Source organism: Corvus brachyrhynchos, unplaced genomic scaffold (genome assembly GCF_000691975.1).
Source record: "Corvus brachyrhynchos isolate BGI_N302 unplaced genomic scaffold, ASM69197v1 scaffold86, whole genome shotgun sequence".
Lineage (NCBI taxonomy): Eukaryota > Metazoa > Chordata > Aves > Passeriformes > Corvidae > Corvus > Corvus brachyrhynchos.
In genome coordinates this window covers 604,376-614,124 of record NW_008238647.1, presented here as the reverse complement: position 1 = coordinate 614,124, position 9,749 = coordinate 604,376, and the positions used below count along the sequence as shown (strand labels likewise).

At 40.7% G+C, this 9,749-nt stretch overlaps 1 long non-coding RNA gene across 1 annotated transcript in view; it reads left to right on the top strand.

Moving 5' to 3' along the window:
* LOC108447490 overlaps positions 1 to 8,878 on the top strand; it is a 12,669-nt gene extending 3,791 nt beyond the window's left edge. Inside the window, exons 4-5 of the long non-coding RNA XR_001863093.1 lie at positions 4,239 to 4,352; positions 7,506 to 8,878. This is a non-coding gene — a long non-coding RNA (uncharacterized LOC108447490). The remainder of the gene's footprint in view (positions 1 to 4,238; positions 4,353 to 7,505) is intronic.
* Positions 8,879 to 9,749: the final 871 nt, after the last annotated feature.

The following is a 9,749-nucleotide window of genomic DNA, read 5'->3' as shown; positions in this document are numbered from 1 at the left end:
AGGCTAGGTCTTTTTTTGTACATATGATGTATTTAAACCTTCTGCAGAAGTTCACAGATTACCCACCCTAGGTACCCATTCTTGCTGTTCATCTGTGATTCATGCAGTTTGTAGTGGGGAGAGCCTGCCAACGGATGAGCAGGCTGGGGGGACTCCAAAGCCTCAGTCCTTTCTCTTTGGCTGCGGGGAATGCTATTGAGCTGGCTGAAGTGTTACTCTCTCACAGTGGTTACCAAACCTATGGACAGCATTAGCTCTTCAGCTGTATCACAAAACACCCGTATTGTCTCTACCGGGAAAGTGCAAGATTCTGCCGGCTGTATTTATGACATCATTAAAATTTCCTCCTTGCTGCTCAAGTCCATTCAACATTATTGGAATAACATCAGAAGTGCTAAGTGAAGCAAAATGTTATATGCTTTGAAGCAGTAAGTGGGAAAATCTATGTGGGGGGTTTGTTGGATGCAGGAATACTCAGGCTGTCCCTGCAAGTGCAATGCCCTGACGATCCATACTACATGTTAGTTACTTCTGGGCTGGACAAGGTAACTTCTGTTCCTCAGAGCATTGTTTACTAACTAGACTTTCAAGCCATCTGAAGTAAATGAAGGGCATGGAGTACAAAAAGCAAAGCAGGATTTGCTTTAACTAAGATTTAGCAGTTTAACTCCAGTGTAAAATGAAAGGCTGCTCAGTGATTATAATAGTTATTTGCCACTCTCTAGTCAGGGTTCAGGTCCTGGTTTGATCATGAACATTTAGTAGTCTAAAAGATAATATTGATTTATTTTGTATGATCATGGTCAAATCACTCAGCAACTAAAAACAAAGGAAGATATTGTCCCTTGTGATATCAAGGTCAGTGTCTTCTCTCTGAAAACCAGGGTCTTTTTAAGGTTTCTGAAACTAGGCATCTCCAAAATGAAGGAAACAATAATACTTTGCCATGTGTCATGGGTTAGCAAAGCAGAGTCCCAGAAGTGATTTTCTTGCAAAGAGGTGCTTACAGCTCTTCTATGACCTGACAGAACCTATCAGCTGGCCAGCTTGAATATGGACAATTTCTTAAGCCACTTAAAATTTTGACCACCTCTGTGATCCACACTTAAGAGTAGACAAACCCCAGGCAGGTCTCTGTCTCATTTCTGGCGCTGGGACAGGTGTCTGCGGGGCCATGGCCATCCTGGAGCCAATGGGCCCTGTTCCACCTGCGGTCCCCCCGCCCCCACCCCCTAGCCCTGCTACATGCAGACAGAGCAGCCCGGCTCCCCCTCTCCAGTGCGGCCAAGATTCAGCTGAAGCTGCCCTGTTGTCTGGCAGAGATCATGTGACCACCAGCGATAAGCGAAATTCCAGCTGCAAGGCTGAGGTGAGATTAACCCTTTTGGTGCTGTGAAGAGCTGAAAACCTGAGGGAGAAGAAAGAGGAGATGCTTAAAGCTGAAATTCTGTTGTGAAGCTATGATATGTCAGAGTACTCATTGTAATTTCATGAAGGCATGGGGGGTGGAGCATTGAACTTGTGAGCAAAAGCACCTGCGCTGAGATAGGCAAATACTGAAGCAGCTGTAATTTGATGAGAAGTTTGAACAGGGAGAGATGGAAGCGATGAGGACTTTTTCTCCAAATGGGAAAGGAGACCTCAGTTCCTAGAGATGCTCCCAGAGATAGTTCTAGAGATGAAGATGAGGAGGACCCTTTGCTCCCAGGGAAGGGGGAGGGCCTCTGTTCTTAGAGATGAAATGCTCCCAGAGGTGGGTGAAGAGAACTTTTGTTTCTGAACGGCTCAACCTTAAAATGGCACCCCATTGGCTCAAGATTGGACCCTTGAAAGCAGTTGTGGGAAAAGCTGCAAGTCGTGGGAGGGGGACTCTCACATGATGCGAGCAGAGAACCAACCCGGGCGGCTGTCTCATTGTGATAATTTCTCCATAGCATGAGCAAGAGAGACTCCTCTTCCTAAATGAACTGAACAAGGCTATTACGGAAGTGGTAAACAGACTGAACATCTCAAGGGTTGTCTTTTTACATTGTCAGTGGGAGAAGGGAGGAAGGTGGGGGGAGGAGAAGTGTTCTGAAGGTGTGGTATGTTTTTTTTTCTCTTTTCTTTTTCCTTATTTTAGGTCTATTAATAAACTTCTTTATATTCTTTTAAGTTTGGTGCCTGCTTTGCTTTTCTCCTAATTCTTATCTCACAGAAGGTAAACAGTAATGAGTATTTTGGACCAAACCACTACACTAAATTGGTGTTTCTGCCCGATTTCAAACCAAACCCGCTACACCATTCTTGAAAGTGTTTTGTAGCATTTTCATAGAGATTGTAGTTAGAGACTTAAGAGTATGATATTGTTTTAAAGTTCTTTTATACTGAGGGTATAGCTCTGAACATATCCCAGTACTAAGAGGAAGCAGGACTGAGTAGTTCTAAAGCAGGTGTACATGGACAGTTTTAAGAAAATCATATGTTAAGAAACAGCTAGTTTAATACAACAGTTCCTGCAGCTCCCACATTATCAACACACAGGCACAGACATTTTTCTTTCAACTGAGAAGGCAACACAAATTGGTCTTAAAGCTTTCAGGAAGAAAAATGGTAAAAATAGCTAATTTACCTGATTTATGTGAGCCATTAACCATGTACTGCTATGTTCTGGTTCAACTTGGGTTGTAAATTTCACATGACAAAGAAGACAATTAAGGAAAAAACAGGTAAGAAAAAGAACAAATCGTTATTTTACTAATTTCTGCTTAGCAAAGATTTTACCACCACCTTTTCTTCCAAGGCATCTCAAATTGTTACCTGGATGTGTGTATCTACGTATCTCTTTCTTCAGCTGACAGAATCAAGATTGCTGGGCACTCAAGGGATTTTAAGTTTCCTTCTTATGAGGCAAAATACCCTTCCCTGGTTTATCTACCTATTTTTGTACCAGATCAGCCTGACTTACATAAAGTCAAGCTAGTTTCTTTTTATAATTTAAAACAAAATGCTCTGTTTTCTTCCCGTTTCTTGATTGCTGGTCCTTCAATAATCAGATGCTATTATGCTGTGTCTTTGGGAAGGCAACATGTATCTTTTGTAGTGCTCTCTAAGAAAGAGTAAGCAAGACTGGGGGAAAAAATACCTGTCATACATTCAGCTTGTGCAATTAAACAGAACAGGCATTTCAGCTCCACGATGTGAGTGGGGTCCTCCAATGACAACGGGGTTTAGGGTACTCAACTGATGCAATGGTGCTGTGCTGTTGCCTTCTGAGACCTCATGAGAAGTGCCAACACCTGCAAGAAGAGCAGATAGACAAGGCCTGCAGCAATTTGTTTATTCTGGATGGGTGAATTCTGGACGTCTAGCTGGATGAAACAGTGGTGAATGCAACAAACATTCACCACAACAACGTTTGGTCTTTCTCTGTCCAATCAACAGGAATGTTTACAAGACTCCAGTTCCAGATGTAGCAGCTCATCCCTGGTATGGAAAGCTTTTCTGACTCTTTCCAGACCCCACAAGCACCACGCATGGAGAGGGAACACTAAGCAGGCCTAGTCTGTGTCTACTGTCTGTTCTGTCTCCCTTCTGTCTCCCTCCTCTCCTCCTCCTCCATTTTTTTTTCTGAAAAAGCCAAGACTGGGAGTTTATAAATGCCTGCGCTTTGTAAGCATGCCTGGGTCTCAAGTGAGGTTTGACATTTGCCTAAACCCAAAGTTCTATAGCAGAGAACGCTCTCACCTTGCTCCTTTTCTTTCCGTCAAAACCAAGTTCATACTTGCATTTGTCAGTGTGGCTTGCTTGGATCTCTAAATTAGAGTTGTGGTCCAGAAATTTAAATGAGGCAGTAGTGTACCAACTTAATTTTTGGGCAGAAGTATCATTGCTAGTCCTCATTCACTTCTTAGGCAGATAATCCTTAATACCTCACAAGGAAACCTGATTAAGAGCATATTTTTCTTGCTCATTATTCTTACAGACTTTTTATTATGTATTTTATTCTATGAACATTCAGTGAGAGAGCAAATGAGAGATGGTAGCAAACTTTCCAGCAACCCTGATGAGAGAAAGACTTTCACTGTAATAACATGCCTGCAATGGTTACTGAACCCTTCAAGTCAGGCCCAGGAGGAGAGTATACAGAATAGAACCTGGGACAAGAGAATAAAATTATTTCTGAACAAGGTGGACCATCAAGATATATGTTTCTTTTTATATGCTATTTACTTACAATTTTTCCCTTTTTCTTCCAGAATTCTGAAAGAAATTTCTCTGCAGGCACCAAGCCTTTTCTCCACAGACCTTCCCTTCAGCTGTGAATTCTTATTGAATCATGGTACATGCGAAGTGATAAGAGAGAACAGAAGGTATGACATTCTTTTCCAAGAGAAGCTTTAAAGGATGATAAATATTTGCCTAAGCAGAGTATTCAAGCCATATGCAAATTTGCATAATGGCACTCCAGGTGATGTGACGCATGGTAATTACTTGCAACCTGATAAAACAGAAATTCAGGAGCATGCTGCTGAATGCAAACATTCATTTGTGAAAAACAACACTAGCTTGTCACTCCTTAATAAGGGTATCATGAAGAAAAGACATGTCTTCAGGGAAATGCACAGAGGACATGTCTAGCTGGACATGAAGGACATCTCCTTGCCTCCCTCCAGGAGTGTGATCACTGTATGCTCACTTCCTGAACATAGCCATACCTTTCAGCTTTTCAACTTGCATCGATTCCTTAAAAGCTGAGAGGTTCTCATCATCTCCCAGAACTACACATATTGGCCTGACTTTTCCAGCTCCCCCAGTAACATGGTTTGTGCTGTAATCACTCTCAATTAACAGCACTCGCATCATCAAGGCGAAGAAGAACACATCGGACTTACTTGCCTGTGGGCAATTAAATCGAACAAACAGACCCTTGATGCTTGAGGCATGACAGAAGAAGGTCAATAGTTCAGAGCAGATAAATAGTGGATTGTAGCAGTGCATAAAGGTATAATTAAATTTCCATTTACCATGTATATAAAGTCCAGAATAGAGCCATGTGTCAGATTGAATGTGATGAGATTTTGCCAATGGCTTTGCCTGGGCCAGAATTTCACTCTGGGACACATTTTTATCTACTGGGAAACTTTTTTTCTTAGTCCATCTGAGTGAAGCAGGGAAGTATTCAAAATGGGTAACACAATTTTCTTCACTTTTAAGTTTCCTTACCTGGGAGAAATACATCAGGATAGCAGTAAAAGGAGTCCTGCAAGTAGTTTTCATGTCCTCAACATGGTGGCTCCATGGTTGTCCACAACGGGCTGTGCCTGAAGGAACAGCTGCATGAGATAGAGAGTCTGCTGAGCACTGAAGGAGAGCTCCTGGCCAGGACAAGCAACCACACTGTGTGCTTCAAAGTGAGCAGGTCCAAGAAGGTCAAGCAAGGCCTGGTCCCTTTTTTTTCCCCTTTTCATCACTTAAAAGCATAAAATACTGCACAAGTTCTCTGTGCTTAAACACTACAGGGCATTGTCTAATGCACTGATGCAGCTACTGGAATTTGGATAAGGGAAGCCATACTATACCTGCATAGGGAAGGTATAGGTAACAGTGTGTTGCTGTCAGAGCCTTAAGTCCCTTTCTCCACAGTGTGCTCTGTGCATCCTCTTTGTAATATGGCTTTTAAGTGGGATTAATGGATTCCTCAGACCTACCACACAATATGAATTTCTGAGCATTCATTTCATATCCGTCAAGGAGGAACACAGCTAGAGCAATATTAACATTGCTAATATGAAAATATTATGTAAAAGCACAGATGATGTTACCTGGCCTTAACTGTGGGAAATGAACTAAGGTTTTTGCTGATGTGGACAGCCAGAAGCTGATGGACTGCACAGCTTTTAAAGCTTCAGTGAAAACAGAGAAGGAGCCATCAGAAAAGGAAGTAGCAAAGTAAGTAACTTGGGGGAAATTATCATGCTAGAGAAAATAGCCTGAAATTCAAATAGTTGCTAGGAATGATTATATTGGGTAAAATATGTATGTAAATGATGAGTAATAAAAATATTTTTATTACTATCATGTAAGGAGATCTGACAGTCATTACTTGAATGTACCTAACAATTTCTATTTTAAAAATATCTATAAAAAATTTCATAAGAAGCTTTCATAACCAATTTTTTTTTAAATGAACAGCAGACATAAGACAGAGAATGTGATGGGGGCCAAGGAGGTGCTTTTGTCATTTACTATTTGAATTTTGGTTGTACAGATCCATTTCCTTTCTTTTTCTCTGCATTATTTTTTTGTCCCAGGGTTAGAAGAACTCCTTCTTGCATTGTTCTAAACACAGTAAGCACAGAATTCCCTTTGAAACTCCCTTAAAAATTAAGTCAAAATTAAATTCATCAAGTCAGAGTTGTAGTTATGTGGGGTTTGGCAGAAGACAACATGTTCTGGGAAGTAGGATCTTGTAGCCATTCTTTGACTTCTTTGAAAATAATAGCATTTTTGGCACACTTAAATTTTTGCCTAGGAGACAGCAGGACATTTGATGTCCAGGTATGATACCAGTTTCTCTAGGTATTAGGTTGTGCAACCTGAGTAGCCAGAACCTATCACATCTTCCTTTCCTAGCTTCAACAGCCATCATTTTATTGAAAAGGAAATTGATACTTCTCTCTTAGTGTTGCTTTCTCAAATTTATATTGGTACTCTCTCTGTCTTAGATTTTTCTTCCTTGTTTTGCCTTTATATTGGATGGGAAGAATATATCTGTTCAATAAAGGGCTTCCTAGTATGATGCCCGCTGGGAGTTTTATCCATCTAACCACATCAGCTAGTGGATGTCACTAAATCCACTACAGAACTGCACTGTCTTCTGTGTAAGACCAGCAAAGAATTAATCTCAGGCTGTGGTTGAAATACATATTTATTCTTTTCATTCGATAGGAACCTAAACAAATATTTAAGATGGTTAAATTGATTAAAAAATGTCAGAAAGTGTCAGGATAAAACTTAACATCAGCCAGAGATAGCTGCAAAAGGGAAATAATGGGAAATACCATCACTTTGCTATCAGTGACTCACTGTTGTGCTTCGAGAAAAGGTCTACAGATAAGAGCCTGATATTGGAACTGACAGAACAGATCCCCCTGATCTTTCTTCTTCCTGTTTTCATGCAGCTATGTGCTACATAAATTCTGACTGAGAAGCAGAAATAATTTTTTAAAATTTTTAATAACATGGTCCTCACTAAAATCAGAGATTTTCAAACACAAATTGTTTGATCTCCTTTAAATTTTAACCATCTGACTTGCCTACTCCTTTAACTACCTGCCGTGCAATTACCCAGGTGGCTCCTCCTGAGTATGCTATTTCCTGCTGATGCAGTAATTGATGGATAACAGGAAGTATCTGAAAGTGGATGTTAAATTTTATTCACTGTAGGAATAGATTCCATTGCCACCACTGTTGCTATATTTACTTAAACCAGTAATCATTGTTGCCATTTTATGTGCCCTCAGGAATTGGATGCTGCTGTGCTTTCCCAGCATGTCTCTTTTTCCAAAGACATAACACATGGAAGGGACAATGGATCGAGGCAATTGCACAAAGAGAGGACTTCAAGGTTTGCCCACTGTTCACATCACGTGAGCCATGACTAGACTGGTCAAGCACAAACATGTACACTTTGAAAAGGAAGAAAAGACCAGCAAGCCTTTGAAATGGAATGAATTAGTACTGACCTCTGCTTTCAAACTGAGAGTGCCTCTGGCTGGCAGGATGGCACACTGGTTGCCAAACCTGTCACTGTCTTTTGCTCTCGATGTTGGTTTTATGAGTTTCTTTCTCAAGTCTTACAGTTTTGGCAATTCTGACCAATAGAAACAAAAATTTCTATATCTGGACATTTTGGGTGGGGAGGGGTCAAGGACCTGACCATGGATCTTGGATAAGTCTTTTTGGAAGGGAATGACTGAGCAAGGGAGAAATTAAGGACTATTTTTCCTATCATTCTTACTCAAGTCGCTGTAAATCTCTGCCTTGGAAACCACGTGGGAACTGGGACATGTGTGTGGGGTTGATTTCTCAGTTATGGACAACCTTATCAGTGTGTTAACCACAAGGCTATCAAAAGCATAATTTGCTTCTGCATATGCCAGTGTAAGCTAATCAGAGAAGGATGGCAAGTATAATCAGGGCTTTAAAATAGCATGGCTATAAAAAGAGATAGAATTGACAAGTAGCTTCTAGTTTGGAATAGAGATGACTATTGTAGATATATAAAAATATAAATGGCATAAAAAGAACAAGAAGTGATTGGGATTTGAGTGAAAACATACTCAGGAATGAAAGAAGACTTCCCTCTCCACTGCCTTAAAGCATAAAGGAACAGCAGAAACCTCTTGCTCTGAAAAGTCTCCAAACTGAAGTGGGAGGGCACACCAGGGGAAGGATAACTTGTTATTTGTCATGATTTTATATTCCTGTTGTGCCTACTTACTGGCCTTTCACAGGCATGGTGCCAGGCTGGGTAGCCCTCTTGGTATGGCCCTGGCTATGATTTAAGAGGCAGTACCTTTTTATAGCATTCTTGCAAGTACAAGTAATGTTAGATATAACTAGGCCAATCTTTCCCATATTCTTTCATGTACTGTTGGGATTTCAAACACAGATGCACACCCACACACAGACACACACACAGATGCACACACTTTTAGAGTGTATTGTGTAGTACTCCTGCCTCATACACTTCATAGGTATCACACTGTACAGCTGCCACAATATTCATGTTTCTGCTCAAACTGATGCCTTAGGTTGTAACTTTTATATTTTTCAAATCCTGTACTGCCTAGTGTGTAACTCTGAAGTTTCTTGTAGCCTGTTAACTTCTGCTCTCTCGTGCTATGCAGACATAACAAAGCCTCCCCAGGCCTGCTCTCCAAGGATACCCAGACCATCCTAGGCCCAAGAAGTATAAACCAAAAGCCTTTGTGGGGGGGGCAAGCGGAGGGGAATTGCATCATTAAACTGAAGCTTTAATTGGAGAATTAACCCTGATATGCAAATGAACCAAACCTATAAAAGTGTGAAGAACTCGTGACCTGTCATCCATCTTAAGGTCCATCTTGGCAGTAGCCTCTGGCTCCCCAGAGTGTACCTTTGAAGGCCTTTCAAATAAATAACTACCTTATTACCTTACTCCTGTCTAGTCTCTGTTTCTGGGAGGCCTCTCAAGGCATGAAAACTCTAATAGGAGTCTGCATTTCAAGGTGAGTGTAACCACAGTGATACTACTTAAAAGATTTCAGAGCAGGAAATGACATAATTAAAAGCTATTATCCCAGATGTAGGAACAGAATAGAAATATCCTGTATTATTAAATGCTTCTGTTTTGTGAGAATGAATTGTGTTAGGAGTGTTTGTTTGTAAACTGATTACAGAACTAATGATATAAAAAATATGCATAAAACATAAACAGAGTGTCTCACGGGAGTTTCCCACATGCACAAAGGGTCCATAATCTGTTTCTCTCTGGCCTTGGTACTACGTGAAAGGCTTGGAATATAATATTAACCCTGAAATGATCTTTAATTGGGACAGGACTGGATTTCCTCTTTAATAGTGGCACATCATGTGGGTGATTAGTAGTTGTCATGGGAAAATATTCCATATATATTTCTAAAGACGTTTGTTTTCCAAGGCAACATGTTGACGAAAGGTATCATTGCAGACAGATCAGTCTGAGTAGGAAAACAGGCTCTTGC